Genomic DNA, 11,468 nt, shown 5'->3' on the forward strand with positions numbered 1-11,468 from the left:
TGAGTTAGCTTGAGTTAGCTTGAGTTAGCTTTAGCTAGCTTGAGTTAGCTTGAGTTAGCTTGAGTTAGCTTGAGTTAGCTTGAATTAGCTTGAGTTAGCTTGAGTTAGCTTTAGCTAGCTTGGGTTAGCTTGAGCTAGCTTGAGTTAGCTCGGGTTAGCTTGAGTTAGCTTGAGTTAGCTTTAGCTAGCTTGAGTTAGCTTGAGTTAGCTTGAGTTAGCTTGAGTTAGCTTTAGCTAGCTTGAGTTAGCTTGAACTAGCTTGAGTTAGCTTGAGCTAGCTTGAGTTAGCTTGAGTTAGCTTGAGTTAGCTTTAGCTAGCTTGAGTTAGCTTGAACTAGCTTTAGTTAGCTTGAGTTAGCTTGAGTTAGCTTGAGTTAGCTTGAGTTAGCTTGTCTTAGCTTTAGCTAGCTTGAGTTAGCTTGAACTAGCTTTAGCTACCTTGAGTTAGCTTGAGTTAGCTAGCTTGAGCTTGAGCTAGCTAGCTTGAGCTTGAGCTAGCTAGCTAGCTTGAACTTGAGCTAGCTAGCTAGCTTGAGCTTGAGCTAGCTAGCTAGCTTGAGCTAGCTAGCTAGCTTGAGCTTGAGCTTGAGCTAGCTAGCTTGAGCTTGAGCTAGCTAGCTAGCTTGAGCTTGAGCTAGCTAGCTAGCTTGAGCTTGAGCTAGCTAGCTAGCTTGAGCTTGAGCTTGAGCTAGCTAGCTTGAGCTTGAGCTTGAGCTAGCTAGCTAGCTTGAGCTTGAGCTAGCTAGCTTGAGCTTGAGCTAGCTAGCTTGAGCTTGAGCTAGCTAGCAAGCTTGTGCTTGAGCTAGCTAGCTAGCTTGAGCTTGAGCTTGAGCTAGCTAGCTTGAGCTTGAGCTAGCTAGCTTGAGCTTGAGCTAGCTAGCTTGAGCTTGAGCTAGCTAGCAAGCTTGTGCTTGAGCTAGCTAGCTAGCTTGAGCTTGAGCTTGAGCTAGCTGGCTTGAGCTTGAGCTAGCTAGCTTGAGCTTGAGCTAGCTAGCTTGAGCTTGACCTAGCTAGCTAGCTTGAACTTGAGCTAGCTAGCTAGCTTGAGCTTGAGCTAGCTAGCTAGCTTGAGCTTGAGCTAGCTAGCTAGCTTGAGCTTGAGCTTGAGCTAGCTAGCTTGAGCTTGAGCTTGAGCTAGCTAGCTAGCTTGAGCTTGAGCTAGCTAGCTTGAGCTTGAGCTAGCTAGCTTGAGCTTGAGCTAGCTAGCTAGCTTGAGCTTGAGCTAGCTAGCTAGCTTGAACTTGAGCTAGCTAGCTAGCTTGAGTTTGAGCTAGCTAGCTTGAGCTTGAGCTAGCTAGCTTGAGCTTGAGCTAGCTAGCTAGCTTGAACTTGAGCTAGCTAGCTAGCTTGAGCTTGAGCTAGCTAGCTAGCTTGAGCTTGAGCTAGCTAGCTAGCTTGAGCTTGAGCTTGAGCTAGCTAGCTTGAGCTTGAGCTTGAGCTAGCTAGCTAGCTTGAGCTTGAGCTAGCTAGCTTGAGCTTGAGCTAGCTAGCTTGAGCTTGAGCTAGCTAGCTAGCTTGAGCTTGAGCTAGCTAGCTAGCTTGAACTTGAGCTAGCTAGCTAGCTTGAGCTTGAGCTAGCTAGCTTGAGCTTGAGCTAGCTAGCTAGCTTGAGCTTGAGCTTGAGCTAGCTAGCTAGCTAGCTTGAGCTTGAGCTTGAGCTTGAGCTAGCTAGCTTGAGCTTGAGCTAGCTAGCTAGCTTGAGCTTGGGCTTGAGCTAGCTAGCTTGAGCTTGAGCTTGAGCTAGCTAGCTTGAGCTTGAGCTTGAGCTAGCTAGCTTGAGCTTGAGCTTGAGCTAGCTAGCTTGAGCTTGAGCTTGAGCTAGCTAGCTAGCTAGCTTGAGCTTGAGCTAGCTAGCTTGAGCTTGAGCTAGCTAGCTAGCTTGAGCTTGAGCTTGAGCTAGCTGGCTTGAGCTTGAGCTAGCTAGCTTGAGCTTGAGCTAGCTAGCTTGAGCTTGAGCTAGCTAGCTAGCTTGAACTTGAGCTAGCTAGCTAGCTTGAGCTTGAGCTTGAGCTTGAGCTAGCTAGCTAGCTTGAGCTTGAGCTTGAGCTAGCTGGCTTGAGCTTGAGCTAGCTAGCTTGAGCTTGAGCTAGCTAGCTTGAGCTTGAGCTAGCTAGCTAGCTTGAACTTGAGCTAGCTAGCTAGCTTGAGCTTGAGCTAGCTAGCTAGCTTGAGCTTGAGCTAGCTAGCTAGCTTGAGCTTGAGCTTGAGCTAGCTAGCTTGAGCTTGAGCTTGAGCTAGCTAGCTAGCTTGAGCTTGAGCTAGCTAGCTTGAGCTTGAGCTAGATAGCTTGAGCTTGAGCTAGCTAGCTAGCTTGAGCTTGAGCTAGCTAGCTAGCTTGAACTTGAGCTAGCTAGCTAGCTTGAGCTTGAGCTAGCTAGCTAGCTTGAGCTAGCTAGCTAGCTTGAGCTTGAGCTTGAGCTAGCTAGCTTGAGCTTGAGCTAGCTAGCTAGCTTGAGCTTGAGCTAGCTAGCTAGCTTGAGCTTGAGCTAGCTAGCTAGCTTGAGCTTGAGCTTGAGCTAGCTAGCTTGAGCTTGAGCTTGAGCTAGCTAGCTAGCTTGAGCTTGAGCTAGCTAGCTTGAGCTTGAGCTAGCTAGCTTGAGCTTGAGCTAGCTAGCAAGCTTGTGCTTGAGCTAGCTAGCTAGCTTGAGCTTGAGCTTGAGCTAGCTAGCTTGAGCTTGAGCTAGCTAGCTTGAGCTTGAGCTAGCTAGCTTGAGCTTGAGCTAGCTAGCAAGCTTGTGCTTGAGCTAGCTAGCTAGCTTGAGCTTGAGCTTGAGCTAGCTGGCTTGAGCTTGAGCTAGCTAGCTTGAGCTTGAGCTAGCTAGCTTGAGCTTGAGCTAGCTAGCTAGCTTGAACTTGAGCTAGCTAGCTAGCTTGAGCTTGAGCTAGCTAGCTAGCTTGAGCTTGAGCTAGCTAGCTAGCTTGAGCTTGAGCTTGAGCTAGCTAGCTTGAGCTTGAGCTTGAGCTAGCTAGCTAGCTTGAGCTTGAGCTAGCTAGCTTGAGCTTGAGCTAGCTAGCTTGAGCTTGAGCTAGCTAGCTAGCTTGAGCTTGAGCTAGCTAGCTAGCTTGAACTTGAGCTAGCTAGCTAGCTTGAGTTTGAGCTAGCTAGCTTGAGCTTGAGCTAGCTAGCTTGAGCTTGAGCTAGCTAGCTAGCTTGAACTTGAGCTAGCTAGCTAGCTTGAGCTTGAGCTAGCTAGCTAGCTTGAGCTTGAGCTAGCTAGCTAGCTTGAGCTTGAGCTTGAGCTAGCTAGCTTGAGCTTGAGCTTGAGCTAGCTAGCTAGCTTGAGCTTGAGCTAGCTAGCTTGAGCTTGAGCTAGCTAGCTTGAGCTTGAGCTAGCTAGCTAGCTTGAGCTTGAGCTAGCTAGCTAGCTTGAACTTGAGCTAGCTAGCTAGCTTGAGCTTGAGCTAGCTAGCTAGCTTGAGCTAGCTAGCTAGCTTGAGCTTGAGCTTGAGCTTGAGCTAGCTAGCTTGAGCTTGAGCTAGCTAGCTAGCTTGAGCTTGAGCTAGCTAGCTAGCTTGAGCTTGAGCTAGCTAGCTAGCTTGAGCTTGAGCTTGAGCTAGCTAGCTTGAGCTTGAGCTAGCTAGCTAGCTTGAGCTTGAGCTAGCTAGCTAGCTTGAGCTTGAGCTTGAGCTAGCTAGCTTGAGCTTGAGCTTGAGCTAGCTAGCTAGCTTGAGCTTGAGCTAGCTAGCTTGAGCTTGAGCTAGCTAGCTTGAGCTTGAGCTAGCTAGCTAGCTTGTGCTTGAGCTAGCTAGCTAGCTTGAGCTTGAGCTTGAGCTAGCTGGCTTGAGCTTGAGCTAGCTAGCTTGAGCTTGAGCTAGCTAGCTTGAGCTTGAGCTAGCTAGCTAGCTTGAACTTGAGCTAGCTAGCTAGCTTGAGCTTGAGCTAGCTAGCTAGCTTGAGCTTGAGCTAGCTAGCTAGCTTGAGCTTGAGCTTGAGCTAGCTAGCTTGAGCTTGAGCTTGAGCTAGCTAGCTAGCTTGAGCTTGAGCTAGCTAGCTTGAGCTTGAGCTAGCTAGCTTGAGCTTGAGCTAGCTAGCTAGCTTGAGCTTGAGCTAGCTAGCTAGCTTGAACTTGAGCTAGCTAGCTAGCTTGAGCTTGAGCTAGCTAGCTAGCTTGAGCTAGCTAGCTAGCTTGAGCTTGAGCTTGAGCTAGCTAGCTTGAGCTTGAGCTAGCTAGCTAGCTTGAGCTTGAGCTAGCTAGCTAGCTTGAGCTTGAGCCAGCTAGCTAGCTTGAGCTTGAGCTTGAGCTAGCTAGCTTGAGCTTGAGCTTGAGCTAGCTAGCTAGCTTGAGCTTGAGCTAGCTAGCTTGAGCTTGAGCTAGCTAGCTTGAGCTTGAGCTAGCTAGCAAGCTTGTGCTTGAGCTAGCTAGCTAGCTTGAGCTTGAGCTTGAGCTAGCTAGCTTGAGCTTGAGCTAGCTAGCTTGAGCTTGAGCTAGCTAGCTTGAGCTTGAGCTAGCTAGCAAGCTTGTGCTTGAGCTAGCTAGCTAGCTTGAGCTTGAGCTTGAGCTAGCTGGCTTGAGCTTGAGCTAGCTAGCTTGAGCTTGAGCTAGCTAGCTTGAGCTTGAGCTAGCTAGCTAGCTTGAACTTGAGCTAGCTAGCTAGCTTGAGCTTGAGCTAGCTAGCTAGCTTGAGCTTGAGCTAGCTAGCTAGCTTGAGCTTGAGCTTGAGCTAGCTAGCTTGAGCTTGAGCTTGAGCTAGCTAGCTAGCTGGAGCTTGAGCTAGCTAGCTTGAGCTTGAGCTAGCTAGCTTGAGCTTGAGCTAGCTAGCTAGCTTGAGCTTGAGCTAGCTAGCTAGCTTGAACTTGAGCTAGCTAGCTAGCTTGAGTTTGAGCTAGCTAGCTTGAGCTTGAGCTAGCTAGCTTGAGCTTGAGCTAGCTAGCTAGCTTGAACTTGAGCTAGCTAGCTAGCTTGAGCTTGAGCTAGCTAGCTAGCTTGAGCTTGAGCTAGCTAGCTAGCTTGAGCTTGAGCTTGAGCTAGCTAGCTTGAGCTTGAGCTTGAGCTAGCTAGCTAGCTTGAGCTTGAGCTAGCTAGCTTGAGCTTGAGCTAGCTAGCTTGAGCTTGAGCTAGCTAGCTAGCTTGAGCTTGAGCTAGCTAGCTAGCTTGAACTTGAGCTAGCTAGCTAGCTTGAGCTTGAGCTAGCTAGCTAGCTTGAGCTAGCTAGCTAGCTTGAGCTTGAGCTTGAGCTTGAGCTAGCTAGCTTGAGCTTGAGCTAGCTAGCTAGCTTGAGCTTGAGCTAGCTAGCCAGCTTGAGCTTGAGCTAGCTAGCTAGCTTGAGCTTGAGCTTGAGCTAGCTAGCTTGAGCTTGAGCTTGAGCTAGCTAGCTAGCTTGAGCTTGAGCTAGCTAGCTAGCTTGAGCTTGAGCTTGAGCTAGCTAGCTTGAGCTTGAGCTTGAGCTAGCTAGCTAGCTTGAGCTTGAGCTAGCTAGCTTGAGCTTGAGCTAGCTAGCTTGAGATTGAGCTAGCTAGCTAGCTTGTGCTTGAGCTAGCTAGCTAGCTTGAGCTTGAGCTTGAGCTAGCTGGCTTGAGCTTGAGCTAGCTAGCTTGAGCTTGAGCTAGCTAGCTTGAGCTTGAGCTAGCTAGCTAGCTTGAACTTGAGCTAGCTAGCTAGCTTGAGCTTGAGCTTGAGCTAGCTAGTAGGCCCTGGCCGAAAGCGCAGCATGTGAAAGGTATAGATAAAAGTTATCGTTGCAGTCAGTACTGTGTAGTTACTAGTAGCTGGATTTAAGCTCGAAATGAGACACTGTTGGTGAAACTTCATCATGAGAACGTCACAAGCTGATCACGCTCCATGATATGACTAGTATTATGTTGCTTCTAGTAGGCTAAGCGCAAGCCGAAACATCAACATGTGAAAGTCGTAGAATTTTGCGATCAAATTGTGGCTAGTACTGTGATGTTACTAGTAACCTTGTGTTACGTCATATGGCCAAGAGAGCATTTGAAGGCGAAACTTCTGCATGGGGAAGCTGCATCATGAACAAAAGTTTATATCGAGTATTATGTTGACGTTAGTAGGCCCTGGCCGAAAGCGCAGCATGTGAAAGGTATAGATAAAAGTTAGCGTTGCAGTCAGTACTGTGTAGTTACTAGTAGCTGGATTTAAGCTCGAAATGAGACACTGTTGGTGAAACTTCATCATGAGAACGTCACAAGCTGATCACGCTCTATGATATGACTAGTATTATGTTGCTTCTAGTAGGCTAAGCGCAAGCCGAAACATCAACATGTGAAAGTCGTAGAATTTTGCAATCAAACTGTGGCTAGTACTGTGATGTTACTAGTAACCTTTTCTTACGTCATATGGCCAAGAGAGCATTTGAAGGCGAAACTTCTGCATGGGGAAGCTGCATCATGAACAAAAGTTTATATCGAGTATTATGTTGACGTTAGTAGGCCCTGGCCGAAAGCGCAGCATGTGAAAGGTATAGATAAAAGTTATCGTTGCAGTCAGTACTGTGTAGTTACTAGTAGCTGGATTTAAGCTCGAAGTGAGACACTGTTGGTGAAACTTCATCATGAGAACGTCACAAGCTGATCACGCTCTATGATATGACTAGTATTATGTTGCTTATAGTAGGCTAAGCGCAAGCCGAAACATCAACATGTGAAAGTCGTAGAATTTTGCGATCAAATTGTGGCTAGTACTGTGATGTTACTAGTAACCTTGTGTTACGTCATATGGCCAAGAGAGCATTTGAAGGCGAAACTTCTGCATGGGGAAGCTGCATCATGAACAAAAGTTTATATCGAGTATTATGTTGACGTTAGTAGGCCCTGGCCGAAAGCGCAGCATGTGAAAGGTATAGATAAAAGTTAGCGTTGCAGTCAGTACTGTGTAGTTACTAGTAGCTGGATTTAAGCTCGAAATGAGACACTGTTGGTGAAACTTCATCATGAGAACGTCACAAGCTGATCACGCTCTATGATATGACTAGTATTATGTTGCTTCTAGTAGGCTAAGCGCAAGCCGAAACATCAACATGTGAAAGTCGTAGAATTTTGCAATCAAACTGTGGCTAGTACTGTGATGTTACTAGTAACCTTTTCTTACGTCATATGGCCAAGAGAGCATTTGAAGGCGAAACTTCTGCATGGGGAAGCTGCATCATGAACAAAAGTTTATATCGAGTATTATGTTGACGTTAGTAGGCCCTGGCCGAAAGCGCAGCATGTGAAAGGTATAGATAAAAGTTATCGTTGCAGTCAGTACTGTGTAGTTACTAGTAGCTGGATTTAAGCTCGAAGTGAGACACTGTTGGTGAAACTTCATCATGAGAACGTCACAAGCTGATCACGCTCTATGATATGACTAGTATTATGTTGCTTATAGTAGGCTAAGCGCAAGCCGAAACATCAACATGTGAAAGTCGTAGAATTTTGCGATCAAATTGTGGCTAGTACTGTGATGTTACTAGTAACCTTGTGTTACGTCATATGGCCAAGAGAGCATTTGAAGGCGAAACTTCTGCATGGGGAAGCTGCATCATGAACAAAAGTTTATATCGAGTATTATGTTGACGTTAGTAGGCCCTGGCCGAAAGCGCAGCATGTGAAAGGTATAGATAAAAGTTAGCGTTGCAGTCAGTACTGTGTAGTTACTAGTAGCTGGATTTAAGCTCGAAATGAGACACTGTTGGTGAAACTTCATCATGAGAACGTCACAAGCTGATCACGCTCTATGATATGACTAGTATTATGTTGCTTCTAGTAGGCTAAGCGCAAGCCGAAACATCAACATGTGAAAGTCGTAGAATTTTGCAATCAAACTGTGGCTAGTACTGTGATGTTACTAGTAACCTTTTCTTACGTCATATGGCCAAGAGAGCATTTGAAGGCGAAACTTCTGCATGGGGAAGCTGCATCATGAACAAAAGTTTATATCGAGTATTATGTTGACGTTAGTAGGCCCTGGCCGAAAGCGCAGCATGTGAAAGGTATAGATAAAAGTTATCGTTGCAGTCAGTACTGTGTAGTTACTAGTAGCTGGATTTAAGCTCGAAGTGAGACACTGTTGGTGAAACTTCATCATGAGAACGTCACAAGCTGATCACGCTCTATGATATGACTAGTATTATGTTGCTTATAGTAGGCTAAGCGCAAGCCGAAACATCAACATGTGAAAGTCGTAGAATTTTGCGATCAAATTGTGGCTAGTACTGTGATGTTACTAGTAACCTTGTGTTACGTCATATGGCCAAGAGAGCATTTGAAGGCGAAACTTCTGCATGGGGAAGCTGCATCATGAACAAAAGTTTATATCGAGTATTATGTTGACGTTAGTAGGCCCTGGCCGAAAGCGCAGCATGTGAAAGGTATAGATAAAAGTTAGCGTTGCAGTCAGTACTGTGTAGTTACTAGTAGCTGGATTTAAGCTCGAAATGAGACACTGTTGGTGAAACTTCATCATGAGAACGTCACAAGCTGATCACGCTCTATGATATGACTAGTATTATGTTGCTTCTAGTAGGCTAAGCGCAAGCCGAAACATCAACATGTGAAAGTCGTAGAATTTTGCAATCAAACTGTGGCTAGTACTGTGATGTTACTAGTAACCTTTTCTTACGTCATATGGCCAAGAGAGCATTTGAAGGCGAAACTTCTGCATGGGGAAGCTGCATCATGAACAAAAGTTTATATCGAGTATTATGTTGACGTTAGTAGGCCCTGGCCGAAAGCGCAGCATGTGAAAGGTATAGATAAAAGTTATCGTTGCAGTCAGTACTGTGTAGTTACTAGTAGCTGGATTTAAGCTCGAAGTGAGACACTGTTGGTGAAACTTCATCATGAGAACGTCACAAGCTGATCACGCTCTATGATATGACTAGTATTATGTTGCTTATAGTAGGCTAAGCGCAAGCCGAAACATCAACATGTGAAAGTCGTAGAATTTTGCGATCAAACTGTGGCTAGTACTTTGATGATGCTTGTAGCCAACCGAATTGGTTGAAAAGCCCAATAAGTAAGCTAACTTGGGAGAGCTTGTTGGAAACCAAATGCTACTAGATTGGTCCAAATACATCCTTCAACAGGGGATCACTTGGCTCGCTTTACGAAGAGGAGCACAGCTATATGTGTTAATTCGGTATGAATCGCAAGATTTGTTTACCGACCTCTCTAACGCAAAAGGCGGTCTCGGCTTCGGCTGTTGACTGCGTCCGATTCAGGGTTATATAACTCTCGATTGAACACATTGATGTTCTATTGTTGGTGCTTCCAATAAAATTGGAACACTTAAAGCAGAACCGATTCAAATAATAGCATTCTGATCAATGATTGCATTCCTTGATCAAGAACTGCTGGAGTCATTGTGATGGCGAATTTTCTTCATAAGAAAATTGCAAAGAGACGGAACTTAATGAGACTAGTATTATGTTGTTTCTAGTAAGCGGAAGCTGAAACAGCAACATGTGAAAATCAAGTTTTGTTCAATGATCTCGAGGCGATAAGTACTATGAAGCAACTAGTAGCCTAAGCATGACTCAGATTTGAGACAGTCAAAAAGACTGGCGAAACTTCTTCACATGAAAGTTACATAGAGAACTACAAATGTATACAGCGAGTATTATGTTGTTTCTAGTAGGCGAAAGCTGAAACATCAACATGTGAAAGTTGTCTGCAAACTGTAGAACGATATGTGATTAGTACTGTGCTGTTACTAGTAGCCAGTCTGACTGTAGAAGCCAAGACAAAGGGAAACTAATGCATCTGAAAAGGACAAGTTATGGAAAGGTATGCACGATAAGTATTATGTTGTTTCTAGTAAGCGGCAGCTGAAACATCAACATGTGAACGTCGTTGTGTACAGTAACCTAGAACTATATAGTCCTTAGTAACGTGCATTTACTAGTACCTGTAATTGGTATTCAGACTCAGGCAGTTTGGAATAGTTTGGCAAAGATGCACCAGAGAAAACTGGGATTTGATACAGAAATTGTTGAATACAAGTATTATGCTGCTTCTAGTAGGTTGAATCCGAAACATCAGCATGTGAAAATTGAAAACATTTCTGGTTCGAATTGTCACAAGTATTTGGTGATCTGAGTAGCCAAACTCACTACAACGCCAATTGAAGGCAAAAATTCTCAACGGGAAAAGCTATTCTCATTGAATGAGCTAACAAGACGAGTATTATGTTGCTTCTAGTAGGCGAAAGCCAAAACATCAACATGTGAAAGTCTTGCTGAACAAATTTAATGTTGTTGAGCTCAGTACCGTGTGAATTAGTAGCCATAATTGGCGAGCGAAAATTGAACTGGCGAAACTTCGTCTTTGGAAAATTGCAGATGCCGAGCACTTATTTTGCAACGAGTATTATGTTGACTGTAGTAAGCGAAAGCCGAAACAGCAACATGTGAAAGCTGTTGAAATTTGTGGTCATTTTGCAATAAGTACAAGGAGTGTAACTAGTAGCCAGGTCAAAATTTGGGATAAGAATGAGCAAAAATTCTGCATGAGAACAGTTGAAATTATGAAACTAAATTACAAAGACTAGTATTATGTTGTTTCGAGTACGCGAAAGCGGAAACATCAACATGTGAACGTTTGTAACGAAGTTTCGTTAATTTTCAGCCTAGTACTGAGCAAGAACGAGTAGCCTCATCTCCAATCCCACGCAAAATGTAGTGAAATATGTGAGTGAACCTTATTCACGGTGAGGGTTTCCCGAGGTCTGTATTGCAGCGAGTATTATGTTGTTTCTAGTAAGCGGCAGCTGAAACATCAACATGTGAACGTCGTTGTGTACAGTAACCTAGAACTATATAGTCCTTAGTAACGTGCATTTACTAGTACCTGTAATTGGTATTCAGACTCAGGCAGTTTGGAATAGTTTGGCAAAGATGCACCAGAGAAAACTGGGATTTGATACAGAAATTGTTGAATACAAGTATTATGCTGCTTCTAGTAGGTTGAATCCGAAACATCAGCATGTGAAAATTGAAAACATTTCTGGTTCGAATTGTCACAAGTATTTGGTGATCTGAGTAGCCAAACTCACTACAACGCCAATTGAAGGCAAAAATTCTCAACGGGAAAAGCTATTCTCATTGAATGAGCTAACAAGACGAGTATTATGTTGCTTCTAGTAGGCGAAAGCCAAAACATCAACATGTGAAAGTCTTGCTGAACAAATTTAATGTTGTTGAGCTCAGTACCGTGTGAATTAGTAGCCATAATTGGCGAGCGAAAATTGAACTGGCGAAACTTCGTCTTTGGAAAATTGCAGATGCCGAGCACTTATTTTGCAACGAGTATTATGTTGACTGTAGTAAGCGAAAGCCGAAACAGCAACATGTGAAAGCTGTTGAAATTTGTGGTCATTTTGCAATAAGTACAAGGAGTGTAACTAGTAGCCAGGTCAAAATTTGGGATAAGAATGAGCAAAAATTCTGCATGAGAACAGTTGAAATTATGAAACTAAATTACAAAGACTAGTATTATGTTGTTTCGAGTACGCGAAAGCGGAAACATCAACATG

At 44.5% G+C, this 11,468-nt stretch overlaps 1 pseudogene; it reads left to right on the forward strand.

Annotated features, from left to right (window-relative positions):
- Positions 1–9,009: 9,009 nt before the first annotated feature.
- On the forward strand, positions 9,010–9,161 carry LOC142355261 (5.8S ribosomal RNA; annotated as a pseudogene).
- The last annotated feature ends 2,307 nt before the right edge of the window (positions 9,162–11,468 follow it).

This window comes from Convolutriloba macropyga, unplaced genomic scaffold (assembly GCF_964194025.1).
Source record: "Convolutriloba macropyga unplaced genomic scaffold, txConMacr16.3 SCAFFOLD_1578, whole genome shotgun sequence".
Classification (NCBI taxonomy): domain Eukaryota; kingdom Metazoa; phylum Xenacoelomorpha; order Acoela; family Convolutidae; genus Convolutriloba; species Convolutriloba macropyga.